Source organism: Antennarius striatus, chromosome 1 (assembly GCF_040054535.1).
Source record: "Antennarius striatus isolate MH-2024 chromosome 1, ASM4005453v1, whole genome shotgun sequence".
NCBI lineage: Eukaryota > Metazoa > Chordata > Actinopteri > Lophiiformes > Antennariidae > Antennarius > Antennarius striatus.
Window position 1 is genome coordinate 29,559,175 of NC_090776.1, and position 24,373 is coordinate 29,583,547.

Genomic DNA, 24,373 nt, shown 5'->3' on the forward strand with positions numbered 1-24,373 from the left:
GAAAAAAAGGTAACGTTTCACAGAAAGAGTAGGAGACCTCACCCACTGCATATTATCATAGGTATTTTTTTTTCATCAGAATTTAATTGATGTCATTGTGGTTGGAATTCTCATGTCAATGCATAGATTATGTGAGGCTCCATTAGCTGATCCCTCAAGAAAGGGCAGAAGTTTGCAGGAAAATTTAAAGACATGCAAATTTAATGGCCATTCACATGTGTGGTTAAGCTGACATTAGGTGTGAGGTGAGGTACACCCTGGAAAAGGAGCCATTTTATCTCGGGTGGAGGAAGCAGGAGAACCTAGACACGGGCAGAACAGATAAATAACCATAGATCTTGAAATTTATCAAGATAAAAACATACTAGGAGAATTTTAATAGTGGTAAATAAGTTAACAAAACAAATGATTGACCAAGTAATAAACCTTGAGCGCAGTGGAAATGGACTTCAAACACACAATGTGTGCGACTTGAGCTGCAAGTACAGGTGACAGATGTAATACTCACCTACGAAGATTTGATTAATGATGTGGTGTGATGATCGGCTTTTGCTTTAGATTCTTTCTCTGGTGTGTCACTATAATGTGCTTGCCATGCTGTGTTGCTGTCTAGGCTCAGAGAACAGGAAAGAGGAGCTGCTGCAGCTTTCCTCTCACTCTGGACCACCTTGTCCTCATTCTATCTGTCTTTTTGTGACTTTGTGTCTACTGGATGTGTTCCACTTTCCTTGTCTCTTCCTTACATCTTGACTAATGCATGCTTACATGTGCAACAAGAGCTTCAACTTTACATGCTGGTTAATTTTTAGAAATGCCATTATGTATGGCAGAGATATTGTAATATTTCGTATACTTCGGGAGAGTAATTTAAGCCATGCTGCCCTGGTTTACACACTCAGATTGCTATAGATTTGTATGCTTCTTTTAATGGAAGAAATATTTCTCTTGCTCAAGCGAAAGAAACAGTGTTGACATGATGCACCCCTGTCAAAACTTTGAAGAGTTTTATTTTGTCTGTAAACAGACTCATTCAGTTTGACAAGTTTTTCTCACCTAATTCTATCCTGTAGTGTCACTGTTGCTGCATAGGACACGTGAATTGCCCCACTTGTCTGACTGACGTGTCATTCTGGACAGGATGCTCTGTCCCACTCGGCATTCTGTCTTCAAATACAGTGGGGACTTCTCAGTTAGCTGCCAATATTAGAACCTCTGGGGCTGTATTGTCCAGATGCTTCTCTCCCATAACCACAAGGTTTCCCTGCCAAAAGGAACTTGCTGCTCTAATTTCACATAGTTATATGTGCCACTATGTATGTGCAAAAGCCCTCTATAAACTTGTTAAGAGTATCACAGAACCCTAAAAATTTAGTTCTTTAAAATACCACATTTACTTTTTCCCAATAAGTCCCTTTTTTCTGTCAACAAAAGTCACATAACTAGTTTAATACATATTAGAAATGTTCATTTCATGAATCTCTGACAGCATCAATATAAATTACCACTGAATTTAATTAGCCTAGTTAGGGAGACATGCTGGGGATCTTGAGCTCGTGGAGGTAGCAGAGTCGTTCTTCTTAAGGGGTGCCAGAGATTTTAACATATTAATGGAAGACTTTGTCCTTCCTACATTAAGAAGCGGTAGGATGGTATGCTTATTAAAATTTCCCAGCTTTTATCACCACAAAAATCTTTAGTTTTTACTAGGGCTGTCCCTTTAACACATTAATTAGATTAATTACGCTGCAAATCAACGTGCTATAAAAATTAATGCAATTAATCGTGAGTGGCAGGTCAATGCGCAAGCATTTTAAATTTGGCCCATTGAGGGACCCGTAGGCTGCAGTGGTACGTCACTTCGTACCTGCGCCACTAGTCAAAAGCAGACTGACCGACAACAGAGATGGACGTGACACAGGAGAGCGAGGCAAGCCACTCAGACCTTTGGGCGTAAAGGTTATTTATAAAAAGAACAAAGACGGTACTATCAACAAAAACAAAGTGATTTGTACCTTTTGTGAAAAATAATTTTCATATCATGAAAGCAGCTCCAGTCTAACTTATCGCTTAAATGCAAAACATGTCCAGACAAGTTCCACTTCTACAGCTGCCACTTCTAGCGCGACTGTGAGCTCACTCCGCCGACCCACGCTTGCTGAGTTTGGTAAACGAATGAGCAAAGCCACGACAGACAAACTAACTAACTCAATCGCAAAGTGTGTTGCTGCTGATTGACGGCCAATTTCAGTCGTGGAAGACGAGAGCCTAAAGGAGACGTTTCAGATAGCGTCATCTGACTCTAATTTCCAGCTACCGTCGAGAACTACAGTAATGAAAAGAATTCATCAGCTGTACGGTGATGAGAGGACCGTGAAAGAAGAGTTGTTAGCAGGGGCCTGCCGTGTCACCTTAACGGGTGATCACTGGACATCGGTAAGCAATCATAACTACCTGGGAGTCACCGCACACCTCATCGATGTAGGGTGGAAACTCAAGTCTTTTGCTTTAACTGTGAGCAAAACTCTCACCCGCCATTATGCCGATTCATGTGCCAAGCAATTTGATGTTGATACAAAGGAATGGGAGATAGAAAACAAAGTGACAACGATAGGAACCAATAGTACAAGAAACATGGTCGCAGCAGCACGTCAGTTGCCTTTGGAGCATATCCCATATGCTGCACACATGCTGCAAAGAACCATCACAGTCTGCCTTGAGGACGGCAGCTTTGACACCGCCCTGGCAAAGTGCCGCAAAATAGTCGGGCACTTCAAGTATAGCCGTGCCAGTATGGAAGAACTGCACCTGTAGCAGACCGCCCTCGGACAAGCCAGAGACTCCTGGTTCAGGACGTATCCACAAGGTGAGACTGTTTACTATCTGTTGGGATAATTGATTTTGGATAGTTTTCTTGCTCCTGGCGTGTGTGTGTGTGTGTGTGTGTGGGTGTGTATATTTGGTTCAGTGCAACTTCTGTATGTACAACATGCTGCTCAGAACTAATGCAGTTTTTGTTTTATATTATTGAAAGATGGAATTCGACGCTCTATGATCTCATGGTACCTGAGGAACCCCGAGGCTGTGAATGCCACTTTGGCCACACAGAAGCACAAACTGGCCACACTGACCTACCTAGAGTGTGACAGACTACAGAAACTGGAGGTCGTTCTTGAACCCTGCAAGTATGCCCCTCTCTCTCGCACACACACTCCACATGCTCACTTGCTCACACATACACACACAAACCTCACTTCGCCACACAAACCTCACTTCGCCTCACCTCTCATTCTCTCCCCCTTCATACACTCACCTCTCCCTCCCGCCTTCCCATACACCACTGTCTCTCATTCACTCACACACACAAACACACACGTCAGTAATGATGTGAGAACATTATTGCCCTATTCTTGTCCCATTGCATTGTGACAGAGCTGCTTGGAGGTGAGAGCTGTGTTTCATGCTCTGTGTTGCTCCCTGCACTCTGCCATCTCATCCGGGTCATGGATCCCACTGATGAGGATCCGGTCTACATGATAAAGTTCAAGACCACCTTTAAAAAGGACAGAGACACATGCATGGCCAACATCAGCAACAGATGGCTGAAGGTGGCTACAGCCCTCGACCCGCGATTCAAGAACTTGAAGAGCATACACAGGAAAGAGAGGGATGAGGTATGTGTGTGACTGAGAAGACCAGTGTGTTGCAAGTGCTTTGGTGAAAAAGTCCGATGCAACAAATTAATATTCCCTTTTTTAAGGTGTGGACTTGGATTGAGGAGATGCTGCGAGGATCAGAAGCGGGACCTACTGCCCCTCAACCCACAGAGGACGAGCCAACAGCAAAGAAGAGCCTCCTCCTGCTGTCCTCAGACTCTGACTCGGACACGGAGGAGCAGGAGCCTCTAGCCTGCTACAAAGCTCAGCCGTGCTTTGGAATGCATGAGTGTCCACTGGAGTGGTGGGCAGCTCACGCAGGAGCTTATGAACAGCTGTCCTCTCTTGCGCGCAAATACCTGGCTACCCCTGCCACGTCTGTGCCATGTGTGAGAGTCTTTTCACTCACAGGTAACATCATTCAAAAGAAGAGGTCAGCCTTACACTCACACAATGTTAACAAGCTTGTTTGTCTGAGCAACCAGCTCAAGGACACATACAGTTGTCTGTTGTCAGTTATTTATTTTATTTAACTGTATTGTATTGGTTTGCTGATGTGCTTGACCTTTTTTCTTTTGAATTTCATTCATTAAGCACACTTAACCAATAAAAATATGGATTTCAAATCTTCTCTTCTTGGTGTATTCAATTGATTAGTCTTGCACTACAATTTTGTAATGTCCTAGAATTCAAATTCTTTATTTGGGGGCCTTTGGCAGGTATGAGATTAAAATGCGATTAATTAGATTAATTAATTACAAATCCTGTAATTAGATTATTTTTTTAATCGACTGACAGTACTAGTTTTTACAGACCCACTTTCTCAAGAAGGTGCTTATCAGGTCCAGGAACATACTGTTCACTGAACCAACAGTGCTCACTGAACCACTCAGTTGATTTTTTAAATATTAATATATACAGCTTAATGTTATTGTAAAGAAGTTACCAGACAGTAAACTGAATACTCACATTTTTCTTGGTGAAAGCTTACTGATCCCATTCACATAAGTTTAATCCTTGATCCATCATGGTGACAATGAAATTGCATTGCATTGCATTTTAAGTTTAGACCAATGTATATTTTCTGAGACATAACAAGTATTGCATGCCGATTATAATTAAAAATAATCCTTTATTTCTGCTCTGTCTATTTTTTGTGGTCTGCTTCCTTCCCTTTTTTTCCAATCCATTGCTTTCACTGACAAACTCTCAGTAGTAGTTATGATTGAAGCAGTTGTCCAGACTTTAATATGTGACTTATCCATCAGAGGAGATACTCTGTCCCTTTCAATTTCCTTTCTGCCTCCATCTCCCTCCTACACCTACACTTTGAATTCTTCCTCTCTTCCCTTCATAAATATTCAGCATGCCAGCCAGTAATTTACATACACTGCCATACCTCCATAATTTCTACACCTGCTCACATGGACATTGACATTTGTCTCTGTCCTAAACTGCTTTCATGTCCTTTATATCTCACCTCTCCTCTCCTGCTCTACTTTTCTTTTTTTCTTGCATTTCCTGTCACTTCTCCTCTCTTGCACACTGTACAAAAATTATGGTTTGGTTCATATTATGTTTTACCATTATAGCCTGTCATAGAAACGCTGTCCCATTATGTGAATGTATGTCATGCTTCCAAATAGTTTAATGTTAAAAATAAAGTGCTTGGGATGAAAGCATTACTTTCCATTGAATGTAGTGAAAGTCATTTGCAAAGTCAATGATTTGAGATTAGGTTCAGTGCAGGAAGTCTCCCTTTTATGTATTAAGATGGAGAGATTGTGAGGTCAGGTATGCATTGGTGTGAACCACATCAAGCTGCCATGCAAAAGTTTGGAGTTTTGAACACCTACAAGTCTCACTCCTGTTGATCTTGTAATAACATCTAAAGAGTTTTTGACCGTCATAGTTGGACTGCAGTGATAATTTTGTTACATCCCGCTTCAAAGCGGTGATGTATTTCGATTGTCAGTGTTCGTGTGTTCGTTCTATCAGTCGTTTGTTCGTTTATCCACCGAACATCTCTGCAACCGTTGCTGATAGAAAGATGAAATACAAAGCACATTACTCCGGCGACAAAGGGGATGAAAGTGAGATGATGACGTTGACCTTGAGAAAAGTACTGTAGGTCACAGTCAAATTTCAACTTTTGTACACTCAGGAACCGGATAGGTTAGAAAGATGAGGGAGAAGGCCAGTGTGAGTGAGACCCTAGATCAAAGCTAGTGCTTTGATTTTGCTTTGATCTACCTATGCACTAGCTTTGATCTATGGTCCTACTCACACTGGCCTCCATATGCACCTGTCCATGTTGGATTAAATGACCCTGACCTATAAAAGTAGGTCAGGGTCAGGGACATCTCCATTAAACAATCATTCTGTAACTGCTCACAAATTAGAGAAAGACAGAGAACAGAACATATAAAACTGTACAGTACAATATATATTCCGGAATTTAAAATATGTTTTTGTCCATGCTTTGCCAGTTCAAAGTTAACTAGAAGGCTGCACCTCATGCATTTAACAATTAACACATCTTTAATACATGTTGAGAGGCAATCCAAATGTGTGAAAGTGTGATGTGTGGTGCAGGGGGACTATGGCGTAACAGGACTGGATATTGGGTAAACTTTTGGTACACAGCTTTTTCTGCTCCTCAACATGTGTTGTGATAAATCACACATTTTGGCATTTCAATAGTGGAGCTTAGGTTATGTTTTAATGTTTTCAGAACCACATTCATCTATTTGATGGTTTGCCTTGTGTCTTACTATGGTCTAATTTCAGTTAAACTCCCCTCCAACACACACACACACACACACACACACACACACACACACACACACACACACACACACACACTTTGTCCTGATTGTCTTCACCTGTGTATCATTAACTCGTCCTCCTATTATATTTAATGAGTGTTCCATCTCCCTTGTGTGGCACTTTGTGATGTTCCCTCTTCTTGTCCTAGCCCACCATCTTCTACAGTTCCTGTGTCAATTACTTTGATTTTGACTTTTACATGATAAATAACAACATCCATACATATGTGTAAGTTTTCCAACTCTCCATATTAAACAAGCTTCAGGAAAAAGACAGATATAGGTGTCGATGAATCTTTATTAAAAAAAATTTAACTTCTTCACTTTAGTATATTAGGGCGGCACGGTGGCGCATTGATTAGCGCTGTCGCCTCACAACATGGCAGACCCTGGTTCGAGACCCGCCCTGTGCGGAGTTCGCATGCTCTCTCCGTGTCTGCGTGGGTTCTCTCCGGGTTCTCTGGCTTCCTCCCACCTCCAAAAGCATGCGCTTCAGGTTGATTGGCCATTCCAAAGTGCCTGTAGGAATGAGTGTGTTTGTGCCTGGTTGTATGCCTTTGTGTGTGGCTCAGCGGTGCACTGGCGTCATGCCTGGAGTATACCCCGCCTCTCGCCCTATGCCGCCGAGATAGGCTCCCCGTGACCCGCTGCGGCGGATACAGCGGTGGTAATCGGAATATGACTGATTGACTTTAGTATATTAGTCTTATCACACAAGCCTATTGAACTTACCAAACTTTCATGGACCATGGACACATTAAGTCATGGTATGGAATAGGTAGAAGGTGGAAATTATTGTTTGAAAAAAGATGAAAAGAAAACACAAAGAGACAAATAGACAAAGGACCAGAGAGAAAGGATGGAAAACTGAGTGTAGAACATGGTTGGAAAACAGTGCATAATCTCTCTTTGTTAGTCTTCAGGTTTGGTCTGTTGCTTTGTCTGCTGGTCACAGGCAGGACATTTACACTCTGTTTTGAACATAAATCATGTCACATGGCTGAATGAGCAGACACTGCCAGCATGTTACCCCAACAACACCCAGCTCCCCATGCTTTTCCTGTCTCACGTAGAGAAACACACCGGATCTACTATATGCTGTGTGGAGTATATACTGTACAGTAGCCTATCTAACTGTCCCTCTCTTTACCTACCTACTATCTATCCATCCAGCTGTCTATCCATCTGTCTGTCTATCTCTCATCTACTAGTTTTTCATTTCTGTTTTAGGCACCTGCTCTAAGATTTGTTTCTGTCAACTCTCGAACAAGACTGGTGGTGAACCCAAAAGCGTGACAGACAAACGGGCAGGTCAAGAGTCACAAGGCAGTATTAATTAGACAGGCAGTGTTCTGGTACCGGGGAATCAGTCCAAACAGATGAGTCAGACAGACGGCAAGCAAACAAGCAGAGTAACAGAGCAACAGGCATGGTCCGAGGAACAGGTAATGTTTAAGCAAAGTCAAAGCAAAAGACAGGAAGTAATGGCTGGAAGGTCAGGATGAACACTAACAATCTGGCAGAGAGCTGAGGGCTGAGCTGGCATATGAAGAGTTGTGGCTGATTAGGGGAGCGGCTGCAGGTGAGCAAAGGGAAGGCAGGTGCAGGGAATAAACTGATTGCAAATGGGACCGTATCTTAAATGACATGATATGTTAGTGACAGTAAAACAAACAGGATAGTAATGGTCCAGAGGCGTGACAGTTTCATTATTGGGAACAAGAAGACTTATTTTTAATTCATAAATTTGTGTCAGGATGTGTTTGTTGTATTGGGGAGACAAACAAATGTCGCTGTCACAGTCTTTTGGTTTTGGCATTCTTTTCAGTCAAGTCTGGACAGATGATATCTGGCAAAGATTTCCACATGCTGGAGCTCTCTCCTTTTGATGCATGTACAAACGCAGAAGCTGAGACAACAGTGTCCAAATCCTTTGATTCAATTAGCCACCAGAGTGTGAAGCAGAAAACCTTTGCAGCTTCTCACTCAGCACGTGAAAAACAGTGTCAACACAAAAGGACACAGACATCAGTCGAAAGAAGACTCTTTGTTGATGCCACGCCATCCCTGGGAGTGAATCTAACCCTCATAGAAACTGGGAAAAAATTGTGAATGGTGATCTGATTGGAATTACATTTCCTTGTGGTCACATACAGGTCCTTCTCAAAAAATTTGCATATTGTGATAACTTTCATTATTTTCCATAATGTAATGATAAAAATTAAACTTTCATATATTTTTGATTCATTGCACATCAACTGAAATATTTCAGGTCTTTTATTGTTTTAATACTGATGATTTTGGCATACAGCTCATGAAAACCCAAAATTCTTATCTCAAAAAATTTGCATATCATGAAAAGGTACCTTACATGAGCTATTAACCTGATCATTTGAATCGACAAATTAACTCTAAATACCTGCAAAAGATTCCAGAGGCTTTTAAAAACTCCCAGCCTGGTTCATTACTCAAAACCGCAATCATGGGTAAGACTACCGACCTGACTGCTGTCCAGAAGGCCATCACTGACACCCTCAAGCAAGAGGGTAAGACACAGAAAGAAATTTCTGAGCAAATAGGCTGTTCCCAGAGTGCTGTATCAAGGCACCTCAGTGGGAAGTCTGGGGGAAAGAAAAGGTGTGGCAGAAAACACTGCAAAACCAGAAGAGGTGACCGAACCCTGAGAAAGATTGTGGAGAAAGGCTGACTCCAGATCTTGGAGGACCTGCGGAAGCAATGGACTGAGTGTGGAGTAGAAACAACCACAGCCACCGTTCACAGGCATGTGCAGGAAGTGGGCTGCAGATGCCGCATTCCCCAGTTCAAGCCACTTTTGAATCAGAAACAGCAGCAGAAGCTCCTGACCTGGGCTACAGCGACGCAGCACTGGACTGTTGCTCAGTGGTCCAAAGTACTTTTCTCGGATGAAAGCAAATTTTTGCACTGGAAATCAAGGTGCCAGAGTTTGGAGGAAGACTGGGGAAAGGAAATGCCAAAAAGCCTGAAGTCCAGTGTTAAGTACCCACAGTCAGTGATGGTCTGGGGTGCCATGTCAGCTGCTGGTGTTGGTCCAGTGTGTTTGATCAAGGGCAGGGCCAATGCAGCTAGCTATCAGGAGATTTTGGAGCACTTCATGCTTCCATCTGCTGAAAATCTTTATGGTGATGATGATTTCATTTTTCAGCATGACCTGGCACCTGCTCAGTGCCAAAACCACTGGTAAATGGTTTACTGACCATGGTATTACTGTGCTCAATTGGCCTGCCAACTCTCCTGACCTGAACCCCATCGAGAATCTATGGGATATTGTGAAGAGGAAGTTGTGAGACACCAGACCCAACACTGTGGATGAGCTTAAGGCCGCCATCGAAGCATCGTGGGCCTCCATAACATCTCAGTTGTGCCACAGGCTGATTGCCTCCATGCCAGGCCACATGAAGCAGTCATTTCTGCAAAAGGATTCCCGACCAAGTATTGAGTGCATAACTGAACATAATTATTTGAAGGTTGACTTTTTTTTGTATTAAAAAAACTTTTTTTTATTGGTCAAATGACATATGCTAATTTTTTAAGATAGGAATTTTTGGTTTTTCTTTACTTTTTTGCAGAAATCATCAATATTAAAACAATAAAAGGCTTGAACTACTTCAGTTGTGTATAATGAATCTTAAAATATATGAAAGTCTAATGTTTATCAGTACATTACGGAAAATAATGGAACTTTATCACAATATGCAATTTTTTTGAGAAGGACCTGTATATGTGGTCATCAGAAAAAGAGAATGAATACATTTCAGGTAGAAACCTTTGAGATATTCCATTGAATTCAAGAGAAAGGTCAAGCAGTTGCAGGTTGACTGATAAAGATGAAGAATAAAGGGGACAGTCGCAAACATGCTGCCTGTTAGAATTCACTTTGACATGATACGTATCTAGGCGGTGCCATGGGTTTGTGTCTGTGTGATTTCTCTGGGTTCTCCTGCTTCATCCCAGCTCCAAAAACATTCAATATAGCTGAATTGATCAGTTATTGTTTCCTTTAAGTGTGAGTGTGTGTATGAGCGGTTGTGTGTTTTTCATGTCGCTCTGCGATGCGCCGGCAATGTCCAGAGTGTCCCCCACCTCTCGCCTGTAGTCAACTGTGATAGGCTCAAGCAACCCCCATGACACACAAAGCAGAAGAAGCGGCTATAGACTAGATGATTACAGTTGTCTCATTTCCAAGGATAGATGGACAGATGATAGCATTAACAGCAATGAAATTTTGGAGCTGTGATATACAGTACGTGCATATTTCTATGCGTATTAAGAGAAATGATTGTTTTTGCAGTGAGTAGTGCTGTCGCCACACAGCAAAGCCGGTCCAGGTTCGAGTTTGCATGTTCTCCCTGTGTCTGAGTGGGTTCTCTCCAGGTTCTCCGGCTTCCTCCCACCTCCAAAAACATGCACTTCAGGTTAATTGGCCATTCCAAATTGCCCGTAGGAGCGAGTGAGTGTTTGTGTTTGTATGTCTCTGTGTAGCTCCGCAATGCACTGGCATCACGCCTGGAGTTCCCGCCTCATGCCCTATGCCAGCTGAGATAGGCTCCAGCTCACCGTGACCTGCGCAAGCAGATGAAGTGGGTAGGAAAATGAATGAAAGAAAGTTTGAATGAGAAACTTACCTCAGTGCTCACTAACAAGTGTATGTAGGGTACAACCTGTCTTCAACATGTGATGATCTGTCTGTTTTGCTTTTGTCTTTTGTCTGTTGGTTTTCATTCTTTGTATATTTCTGGTTTTCTTTTACTGCTGTCTTTCTGGATTTGTTGCACGTGGTCTTATTTTCCTGATTGCCTCGTTTAGTGTTCAGCCACTCTGTGTTTAGTATTTCCCAGTGTTCACTCCCATGCAATGTTTTGTTGATTACTTTCACCTGAACCTAATTTGGCACCCTGGTCTGTATATTTAAGGGCTGCCTTTTAAGTTTGACTCTGTTGCAGTGTAATTCAGTATTCGTTTGAGCAGAGAGCCGTGTATGCCAATCACTATTGTTACTCCTCAACCATTTTTGTACGACCACGAGTTTGCCATACCTAGTCTGTGGTAATGTCAGAATGGCGCCCCATGGGGCTTCGAACTGTTTGCGACAATTGTGCCGAAAACTGTTTCACTACTTGGCGCCCCAGTCATTGAGAATGGCGATGCCCTCTATGGCTGGGTGACTGTACTGCAACCACACAACAGTTGACGAGCCCAGAAAACAGCGTTTTGACACTTCCTGTATTGCATATATTTTTGTATCGAAACCAAATATAATGTAATTCAATGTGTTAATTCTTGCTTGCTATAATGTAGCCATATATTATAGGAAATTGTTTTGGTCCTTGCAGGGTTCAATAAAGCAATAAGAGGTATTAGATTACATGTCCACGCATGTGTATTTAATATAAATATATAAATATGTGTTAGTGTGCGTGAGTTTCATAGCATGATTAGTGTCATTGGAAAAAAACAAGGTCTATGTTGTGAGATAAAAATAGTGATTCCGAGACGTCATCACAGCAGCACCACCGGCTTCATTCTCTCGTCTGGATCGGTAACGCCTCATCTGACGTGTTGTTACTGTATGTAAGGTGCTGGGAACACCTGACCACTGAACCAGACCACTGAACTGTTTCACCTGGTGAATGAAGAAGAAGAAGTACACTTTATTAATCCCCGGAGGGAAATTACACAGTCACTCAGGTATATTTTTATATGGTCTTTGTGTTAGTTTTTAACGGCAGTCAGTGTATACACAGGCCCCGTGAAACACAGCACACAGGGGGGCCTGTAAGCATGCAGTTAGCGTTAGTACACACATCAAACATCACACATAGGGAGGCAGAGTGACGGGCAGCGGCTTCAGGAACGCGCCCCAATTGAGCAGCTTGTAGGGGGGACGGTGCCTTGCTCAAGGGCACCTCGGCAGTGGCTGGGAGGTGAGCTGACACCTCCCACCGTCAGCTCACACTCCCTCCGAAGATGTCCTGGCGGGAGCGGGATTCGATCTTCGGAGGGAGTGTGAGCTGACGGTGGGAGGTGTCAGCTCACCTCCCAGCCACTGCCGAGGTGCCCTTGAGCAAGGCACCGTCCCCCCTACAAGCTGCTCAATTGGGGCGCGTTCCTGAAGCCGCTGCCCGTCACTCTGCCTCCCTATGAGGCGCCAGTGTGTCACCTGGTGAATGGGGCGCTTAGTGTTTTGGGGCACTTGTGTGCCAAACGTCGTCAGTCACTTGGTTTTTTCATGTTTCAAGCAGGCTCTGGAGCAGTGTTTCACATGGGAACGCCCACCGACTCCGGGGTGTTTATCGGAGCAATGGAACAAAGCGGACATCACAACAAGTCTGTTCACTTGCTGGATTTTGACCCTTGCCTGTTTGACCAGGATTTTCGTCTTCGATGCCATGTGTATGACCTTTAGCCTGTCTGCGGAATTATTGTTTCGTTTGCCTCCTGTGTACTGTCCTGATAGTGGTTTTGACCCCTGCTTGGATTTTAGTATGAGTTTTGGAAATCCCTCTGATGCTACAATCCTGTGTTATTCTGGTTTGAAACGGACTGATAGAAGACTTTTTGATTTTATGAGACTCTCGTGCCTGGTTCCTTTGGAAGCCGTAACACAATCACGAACTTCAGTATGCTATATAACATAATCGTTCTGTTACAAAGAGATTTTAGAATCTGGCGGAGGAAACCATTTTTATTGGTACGTGCCAATATGTCTCATCCATGGAGAAGGTAGTCCCCTTGTGTGTAGAAAGAAATTTTCCATGACACACTTCATCTAGACAACCATTCACTAACCATTAATGTTCCTCTAATGTAAAAATGAATCTTAGTCATAATGAAATGATCTAAGCAACAATGCTTTATTTTATAAAAGTGCAAAGTCCTAAATGTGTTGAAAGTCGAGGTTACATGGCTGGTCACAATCTTGAGTGTGCTTTGTATGCAAATAGACACACATCACTAATTACATGCACCTAACTACTATATTTTTGTACCAAAATATAACCAAAGAACCATTAAGTATTTATCACAAGTTGGATTAAAAGCTGTCAAGCTTTTAATCCAGATGGACAGCTTTGCCTATTAGCCACATATGCTTATGGATGTCTGTGCATAGTAGTGTGAAAGTACAGTACTGTGAAAAGCTGGGATGAGAATCAGTTGGCTGCTGGGAAGAGGGGGCACTGATGTTTTGCACTGTTATTGTTAGGTAAATGTATTATTCGAATTCATCTAAAAAATGGACGACATTTAGGTCAGGGTTCTTTACAGGCAGTTTTTTGCTGTTCTTTTCCAGCGAAAAACAAAACCAATAAATAAACCAAAACTTAATTTGGTGCGCTTCATCACAACTTCTTTGTCATTTTGAAACAATAGAGGAACAAACAGCAGTTGGGTGAAGGTGCGCTTATTGTCTGTTCTATAAGAGTTGTAACTGAACTTTTAGATCCTTGATTCTGTAATTTGCCAAAAGTGAAGAATTTCTGATGAAGTGCTTCTTTCTAAATAACCCCAATTGACAGAAAAAAAATAACATTAGCAATTTTGATGTGAAACCAGGGCTTAATGCTGACAAGAGGGTCTTGGCCTATTAATTATATTTTTTGCCCCTTCAATTCATCCTTGTTTCTTTTGAAAAACAGCATGACGTGCCTATCACTGATCTGTTGTTTCAGGACAATGGGCACAGCTCCTTGTGTTGTGGCTCTATCACTGTCAGAACAAAACAGAACACATCACTTACATTGCTGTCTTAGCCTACTTGTTTTTTGTTGTTATTTACTGACCATAGGCAGAAAGGAATAGACAGAGAAGTGAAAGGACAACTTGTGGGAAGGTAGTAAAGAGGGAATAGAAAGCAACAAATAGCTGTCACTGTGCCTCTCCCACAGCTGATTCTGCTCATAAATTTGGCGGCCTGGCACCACTGGGATGTCCTCCTTTCAATTAATTTATCAGAAAAAAAAAATCAGACAGTGCCAATGGCAATGCTGGACAGATGGACAGAGAACAGAATAGAAAAAAAGACTGGGACTGATAAGGGATGAGATGATGGTGAAGGATAGCAAAATAAATACATAACCCTGCTGCAAATTGTAAATTGGTTCCATAATAATTTACAAGTCCCCAATCAAAGTGGAAGGTAAACATCTGCACAAACATGTTCTTTATGTAATTCATTATTTTCAGTTGTGTTATTGCTTCATTTTGAAGACTTTAGGAGCGATGTATCAATGTTTTTGGTTGGCAGATTTAGGAAGTAATGGAGCATTGTATAGCAAGATTGTCTCCACTGGTGTGACTGATCAGCAGTGTAGTGTGAGTATGTATCGATGTGTGTACATCTCTGGAGAAAACAGATCCTGCTAACCCTGTATGACTGGCTTGTTGTTGTTGGAGAGAAGGGGACAGGGCTGCCAGAGTAGAAGAATCTTATACCTACAGGGGAAGAGAGAAACTGACACAGGAGGAAAAACAGATGCAAGACCTTTAGGAAGAAACATTTTGAGATGTGCACAGACTACTATGGGCAGAAATGTGTATTGTTGGTCCTGCTAGAGAAGGTTTGTCTCCAGTGCACTCATTAGGAAGCTGGGACAACATCTCAGAGCCCCTCCCCTCCTGAGTGACAGAAAGAAACTAATAAGAGGTCTGTCTTCCTTCCTAACAGAACCACATAACCTCTGGAGTGCCACCACAAACAACTCACAGTTTTAACTCAGCTTCCAACATGGAACAGTTACAGAAGGAAAGTGTACAGAATACAATAAAGCAAGCAATAGTAAAGTGTACATGATGACATTAACTAAATGTCAGCTTGTTTAACATTTTTACTTATTCTTTGCTGAAGTCATGCTGATGAAATATTTTGGAAAATGTAAATTTCTGTAAAATATTGTCACTCTCACTTTTGCTTTTATATTAGCAATGGATCAAAAACCTTATAAGTGTCACAAAACATTTTTAGTTGTATTTTTTATAATTATCTTTTGCATGGCCATCCATATACAGTGTGCCCTCGTTCTTTGCGGTTAATGCGTTTCAGGAACCACACACGATTGAGGATTCCGTGATTGAGATCGCGATCTATTTATCTTATTATTTACGAAAATTTAAACGTTTATGAACCCTCCCCATACTGATATTAAACCACCTTCTATCTGTATTACCTTTTCTCACAATCTTATCGACTGTTTGAAACACTTTTTTGTCTCATGAAAGGCCGAGACTGACGGAGCGCAGTTCCAGATTCTGTCAGCCAATAGAATGTGTGTACTGTATCACGTAACTGCCGACCAAAAATCCGCGATGAGGTGGAGTCAGAATTGTTGATGCACAATTACGCGAGGGCGCGCTGTACAGTAATCCCTCATTATTTGCGGATAATGCGTTCCAAGAACACCCACAAAAAAACTAAATTCCGTGATAGGCGACCAAATATTTATTTTATTGTTTATGGTAATTTAAACATTTATGAACCAGTGACGAACGGTAAAGTTCACGGCGGAGAGGCACCAAAGTTAAAGTCAGTTCTACAATTCAAACAGAGTGGCGTATTTGCAATTAAATTCTGAGCCTGGCATTTAAAACTGGTTAAATGCATTACGAGAGTACCACTCAGTTTGAACAAGGCGGGTTATTTCCTGATCTGAAGTTCAAAGCAGATATTTAAGCGCCGATGTTGGTCTTATTTTATTAATTAAATCTTGTTTTGATCAATTTGTAGTCCAATCTGAGGTGAGGCTCTACTTCTTGCTGCTGCACTGTGACTGATATTAAACCTCCTTATATCTCTATTAAGGATGTATTAAGGATATACAGGATATCTGTATTAAGTTTTCCCACACTCTAATAGACTGTTTTAAATAATTTTGAAAAAAAAGAAAAGTGTTTCTTCAATACACGGAGCTGCACTGCGTTCCATGAGTCTCAGAATGCAGAGCACACACGGATGCTGTCAGCCAATAGCATGTGCGTACGGTATCATATGACTACCTACTAAAAATCTGCTATGTAGTGACGCTGCACATCTTGAAGCGTGAATAAGCATGGGGTTACTGTACTTTATATATACGTCCACACACACTTTAGGGTGTACAGTGACCCGCTCACCCCATACTCCCGCAGTACCTCAGTAAGTCCCTGAGAACTCGATCATATTCCTTTTCGAAGTACACAAAACACATGTAGACTGGTCGAGCATACTCCCAAGCCCCATCCCGGATCCCTGCCAGAATAAAGAGGTGGTCTGTTGTTCCACTGCCAGGACGGAATCCATATTGTTCCACCTTAAACTGGGGTTCGACAATTGGCCGGACACTCCATTCCAGCACCTTGGAGTAAACTTTTGGTTGAGGAGTCTGATGCCCCTGTAGATGGCACACACCCTCTGGTTTCTCTTTTTAAAAAGAGAAACCACGACCCCAGTTTACCACCCTTTCGGTACTGTCCCAGACTTTTAGACTTTCATGCCCCATCCAGGTGTCTTCGTCATTGCCAATGTGTACATTTATGTTGCCCAGGAGAGCAATGGAGTCCTCTGCAAGGGTTCTGTGAAGGACCCCATTTAGGCACCCAAAGAAGTCCAAATACTCTGACCTGTTATTTGGTGCATACACATAGACAAGAGCCACAGTTTTCCACCCACAACCTTACGGCGCAGGGAGGCAACCCTCTTATCCACCGGAGTAAACTCAAACTCCAGAGGCGCTCAGCTGGGGGCTGTGAGTATCCCCACACCCACCCTGCGCCTCACTCCTAAAGCATGTCCTGAAAAAAAAGGTCTGACCGCTGGAGTGAATCTCCAGAACTGAGGCTATGTGTGTAGTTCCAACTGGTATCGCTCCACCTCCAACACAAGCTCTGGCTCTTTCCCTATCAGTGAGGAAATAAAAGGATATAACATGTAAAAATATCTCTCCACCTACTGTATATTTTTGAATAAGCTCACTTGAAAACCTCCTTTTTTAACTCCACCCACTACCTGTCAATCAAGCGCCCAACCAATCACGGCACATCTGCCAGAAGGAATCACGTGAACAAGAGCTCCTGAGAGCATCGTGGAATTAAAACAAAGAAAACAAAAGTTTTCTTGTGTACAGTTTTGGCCGGCGTCTACCCGGAAGTTCAGGCCGCTAGCCGTATTGGCTCCGGTTTTCACATTTGTCCATGTCTCTCACTTACGGAGCCATTTTGGTATCGTCAAACATAACAGTTTATATTCTTTGATTGTGACAGACTGTATACGTGTGTAAGCATTTGGAGTTAAATAAAAGTAATTTCACTACGGGAATTAGTAATAGATTTATTTATTTGATTTTTGATACACACACACACACACACACCTGCTAACATTCATCTAGGGCTTCACAATGCCCACCCTGCGCAATCCATGATTTGCCAACACAAAGTCGTTACATCACCACATTGATTTTTGACTACATTGGGTGCTCTTGGTTTATAAAACCAATGCATTTGCTTTCATATGTTTGGTATGAAATCTGATATTACTGTTTTATTGTGGAATTTCCACGGGGTCCTCCTTGTATAATATAATATATTGGCTATAATTTGACTATATGAATGGAAACAGAAACAACTTTACTTGGCTTGTATTACAAATTTTTCACCAACTTTCCCTCTCTATCTGTCTTGACCCATCATCTGAAATATCTATTTTCTTCAAGATCATTGAACTAAGAAAGGAGAACTCTAGGTAATGCAACAATGAAATTATATTTGAGACATGGGCTCAGTGATAGGATATTTGATTAAATATGCTAGATACACAGTATTTTGCTTGGTAAAGGTTGAGTATGTGTGGCTGTGTATTAAGTTGTCCATTTACCATACTTCATCTCTTGCATCTGTAGTTTCTTCCCTGGCACCAATCAATCAAAAGCTGCAGGTGAAGAAAACCAGAGTTTTTCAGGGTTGCTTTCCAGTGAAGCTTTCCCACAAACATCGCAGTTTGATTGATAACTGTCTTTCTAGACTGTCTTCCTTTGCTTGTGAAGCTAAGCGTTACAGTGCTTCAATGCAAATGGACTGGATGCCTCTCCGCTCCAAAGGGATGCCAGGCTTTAAGAAACAGCTGACACAGACTGACATATTTATATATATAGCAGAATGAGCTGTCCAACCCCTTTCACATTAGGAGACACTGCAAGAGTGTACAAGCACACAGAGGTGACACATATAGTGTACTCAGAAAGTGTTGAAACAGAATCACATTTTGTCACATATTTTGTGGGGAAGAATTTAACCTGAAGCACATGTTTTTTGGAGGTTGGAGGAAGCCAGAGAGAACCCAAACACGGGGAGAACATGCAAACTCTGCACAGAGCGGAACTGGAACCCGGAACCGCCAGACTGCGTGGTGGCAGTGCTACCCACTGCACCACAGTGCCGCCCGGCTTCCTCCCACCTCCAAAAACATAGGTTTCAAGTTACTTGGCTGTTCCAAATTTTCCGTAGTGTGTGAGTGTGTAGATGCGTGTTTGTCTGCGTCTCTGTGTGGCTCCGCAATGCACTGTTGTCGCACATGGAGTTTCCCCTGCCTCATGCCCTTAGTCAGCTGGGATAGGCTCCAGCTCCCCACAACCCGCTTCTTCAGGTAAGCGGAGGAAGCGGTAAGAAGATAAATGAATGAATCTTTATCCTTTTATTTTGCCAATCCATTATCATCAAAATACCCCCTCCCCAGTGTGTGTGTGTGTGTGTGTGTGTGTGTGTGTGTGTGTGTGTGTGTGTGTGTGTGTGAATATACAGTATATATATATGTGTGTATATATATATATATATATATATATATATATATATATATATATATATATATATATATATATATATATATACACCTGATGAAGATGGGGGTTTCAGATTCAGAGAGAGCAACAGGCAGGGCTCAGACACAATTTATTTTGACTTTAAGCTAAATGCTATATTGTACTTCCCACATCTTTAAATGTATACAGTTGTGTGCATCTGCAACAAAGAAGTTGTGAGTGTCCAGTAAAAAAACACCAATCTCAGCCCTGGTGAATACTTCTGCAGCTGGCATGCCAATTAAATGTTCCATTAAAATGTAGAATATCTGTGGAACTGTGTTGTGAATATGTACTTTAGAATCTTTTTTTTGAGGTGTATAAAAAGTTTCGATTTGTGAGAAATGGGTAAAAATGAGTGTAAAACCTTTGTTTTCTATAACTAATTTGAATTTCATGGTCTTTTAGTGTATTTTCAATTCTAAACAAGGCCCACAAAGGTTGTAAAATGAATAGGTTAAGAACAATTATTGTACTCTCGACAGTTAGGATGTTCAGACAGGCCTTGAATAAGCCAAGGTCTGTCCTCACTGATATCCTCACAGTTTATGGCCCAGGTTTTTTTTTAATGTGTTCTCACAGATGGCAGATATGCAAATATGATATCAATTGTTAAGGTACTGTCTGATGTCACCCATTAATTACAATTTTATTATAAAATACATTCTGATAGAATAAAGGCTAGACACTAAAACAAATAATATCCCATTGAGCAATTACAGAATTTTGAGTCATTGCTTCATTCAGGCACACCAGGTTTATAAATGAGTATAAATGATAATAAGCGCTGGTACTATCCCCCGGGATAAAAACAAAAGAGAGTGTGGTGACACAGTATAAGAGAAATTTTATCTAGCTTATATAGCATGTGAGTTCCACCTTAAACCGTGAATGGAAGAGGAAGGAAAGAAGAGGTATTCATGATGCCTTGCATCCTGCTGAGCCCGCCTCAGGGAAAGTCTTGTTGGGCACTGGTCTCAATGAGCTCCGACCTTGTGTGAGGCCTCTGCTTAATATACTCCTGAAAGAAAGGCAGAAAATGAAGAGACATATCGACAACAGAAGAGAAGAAGCTGAGAGGAAACATCAAGAGGATGGGGATGACAAAGAGAAAAAAGTTAATGGAGGGATCACTGAATGAGGGCAGAAGCAGGAGGAAGCAAGAAGGGTTCTGCTGTACGTGTGTGTGTGTGTGTGTGTGTGTGTGTGTGTGTGTGTGTGTGTGTGTGTGTGTGTGTGTGTGTGTTGTGGAAAGAGAAACAAAAACATTCAAACATGAAAAGACTTGGTTGGTATGCAGATACAAAAGCAAGAAAAAGCTAGATGGTAGATGAAACATGAAAGAGAGAGAGTAGCAGGCAGATAGAGAAAATAAGAGTGAACTTCAAGGTCTATATTGAGTTGGCGATGGCAGCGCCAGAGGACTAGAGCAGAATAGCCTTGGCATTGCCTCCTTGGCCAATTAATGTGAAGCTGTCTGGGTCCAGGGAAGCTATTAGACTTTGGAAGAGAAAAACACATTAAAAAGGAACAGGAAGAAAGTTCACCGCTGCTTCCCCTCACTGCTGCCTGTATGTAAAGCCCCTTGTTTTTCTTGACTGAATAATAGTCTTCATCCCTCCCCTCCCTCCCTTTCAAAGCCTCTAGATGTCGGCAGACCATTTCTGCTTTATTAACTGTCTCACTAGAGACAGGAGACCCTCGCTGACAAGCAGGCGCCTTTATTAAAGATGCCGTCGAGTGGAAAGGAGTGAGCATTGAGATTCAAATTGAGTGAGACAAGAAAACACTGCGGCCATAGCTTTAGTTCGTTAGATGAGAAGGAGAATTTGTATGGATGTTAATCAAACATGCCCCTGTTTTTTTTACTCTTGTTTGATAAGATTCTGCTATACCCAGAAACACGCATAAGTTTGTAAACCAAATGCAGAGAATAATTGTGTTTTCATGCTTGGAGTCAGGTGTACTACTCTGTCAATTGACATTTATTGGAGGAACATGCTTCTATGCACACGCAAACATGATGCTGAATCTGTGACTCTGTTAGTGTAATATATTTTATAGGATAACATTTCTTATCATCTGCTAAAATTGTCTAATATATAGAGCAATTACTAATACAAATAATTATGATGAAATTAATTGAAAGAGATTTCTTTTCAACAGGTTTATTTGAACCACTGTGTGAATATGTATTAAGCAGCTACACTATTGATGATATGCACATATTACATTGGCTGTTTGATAGTCCTCTCAGGTCCCTGCATTTTTACGGAAACAACACCAGAGGGGTGCAATATGAAGCAAGATTAATGGTTTAGTGAGGTGCATGGATCCTAAAGCCTGGGTTGTTCAGTGTCATAAGGGTGGCTCTTTTAAGGAGGCTGGATTGCTATATTAGTTTCCTGTATGGTGCACATATAATCTGCTCCAGATGATATCCTATAAAATATATTACACTGACAACATCTATGCATAGAAGCAGAGGAGGTTATGTTCAGGGATTATAATAGAGAATAGAAAGCAACACCCGGCTTTTCTTGACAAAGACAGAGAAAGAAAGGTGGTGCCTTTGAGCCATAAAGATTCTCATCCGAGAGAATACATTATATGTGTATACAAGTTGAGCTGTCCTCTCACACAGAAAATCTGGGTAATTACCTCAACACAAACTACATACAACAAAAAATAAGATTTTTGGTTCTGTCATATGTGCATTTATTTGATGTATTTGCCTCAAGTGATAGTAAACCTTGAAATGTTACACTGAATAGAATGTATGCAATAAAATAATAATAGCAAGCAACATTATAGACTGTGGATTGTGCTTTCATGCATTGCTCTATTTTGTCGCCATATGACACTGCTGGTGTTGCAAATAATAGACCTTTAATTAGAAAATTCTTCTATTGGAATTCATAAAAAGGAAATCTTTTTTTTATTTGGTTTGGCCAATAATGATTTACACATCCTTCATTAACAGACAGTATCAGACCTGTGTGAAATACTTGATTGTCAAGGATTGTGATAACAACAAAGTTTATTTTTTATTAAGTCTTAGTATTTCTTGTCATTTTAGAGCCTAAATGACCTCCCTGAACTCAATGAAGTTCATTCCCTTTACCTGTGTTGCTTCAATGACTTGCAACCCATCTTTCAATCAATCTCCAGCCTACATATACTCTGCTCAGCCCTCAGTTCCCTGCCAGACTGTTAGCGTTTATACTACTCAGAACTCCATTTTTTTGTCAGGTTATCTAGTTTTGATCTTGCCTGATCTCTGGATTCTGCTTATTGCCTACCCCTTACCAGATTTGTTTGTCTTTTGGACTGGCTACCTGTTTTTGTTTTTAATTTGACCATACCATATATTCTCCTGTCATGCTTTTGTGTCCTATCTGCTAGTTTTTCAAATGTGTGATAGAGAGTAATGATAAAATATGCCGTTTTAAGTCAACAATGTTCAGAGAAAACATGAGAATTAAATGAGGCACCTTGAGTAAGAACATACAAGAAATACAGAATCTATAATGTTCTGACATTGTTATACTATCTACGTAAACAAAGCAATTTTCGTCTTCAACCCATTCTTTGTAAATAAGCTGTGTGTAAAACTTCATTTTTTGGAAAGGAATATCCAAATAATGCTCAAAATTGGCATTCAAAATAAAACCCAGACAAAGAAATTGTACCACAAATCCTGGATTTTGTGACCAACAGGGTTTTTGTTGCGACGGACAATGGAGATAGAGACTGGCTTTATCAAATTGTCATTGTAGTTTTCATTTTCTCATGTCATCTAATTTCATATCATCCGATGTTGTTGTAAACTTTGAAACAGATTCCGCCATGTTCTTGAACTAAAACACAAGTAAAACTAATGTTGTTACAAATGTGGGAATAGTAGCTGGTCCGGGGATGTCTGGTAGCTATACCCATTGGATATGGGTATAGCTCTAAAATTACATACCTGTAGTGAGAAGTATTTGGTTTTTATTTTATCCTTAATTGAAACATGAAATGTATTTCACTGTGTAAAGGAAATAAATCAATTATATAATCCAATGGTCATAGGGCATATTGAGACTTAGATTTGATATACTGTAACTTACTGAAACATTTTGGGTAAACAGTTACCCAAAATAAGTCTTATTTATTACACCACCAGATTTCTAGTACAGTGTCATTATAAAGCACAAATTACTGTATTGTACCGGCGGTTTAATATTTTCTTGCAATTTCTACAAGAAGCTGTTCTTTTTGAGATCTGTAGATTCAGAGATTTATCCCTGTCCATTTACAATGCCCTATCTGTTTATCATAAACAAGTTACACTTCTTGTGCAGGAGTAATACTATGCTTAGAAAAAACTATATTTTATCTATTTTCTGGGGTGTAAGTGTAAGAAATGTGTCAGAGCTAGTAGGTGAGACATTACAATGCTTTATTACAATTTCACACTATATTTTCAAAGGAAGAGCTGCATGCAATAGGAAAGGCTGATAATATAGTAAAAAAATGTGGCAGGAAACAACCTCACTGGCTTTCTGTCATTTCAAATCATACGATTTATTTGACCATATTCTCTTTTTTCTACATTGCCCTGCCTCCGTCCAATTTATACTGCCTGACAAATTAGAGAACCGAAGAAAAAAAAAAATTCTGAATGACTCTAATAAAGACTTCTCATATCTTTCTATCAGTGTCTACGTTTGTCTTCCCATATTTTCAGCATTGAGTAGTTTAGGAGCTGGGTGTTATTACATATCTCCCTGCTTTTTCAGCCTTATACTCATTGATTCATAAAATACAGAGGTGTCACCCACTGCTGCTGCTTCATAACATCTTTCTGAAGTGCTGCGTTGACATTTGTTTCAGGCAGTCAAATTAAATTTCATACAAAAGAAAACACCACATACATGCACATACCTTGGATAAATGTTAGATTCTATTCTACTCTGCTAAAATTGTCTGGTGTGTTTACTGCTACACTACACCATAAACCTATCCTGGAGGTGTTCAATATTTTGCT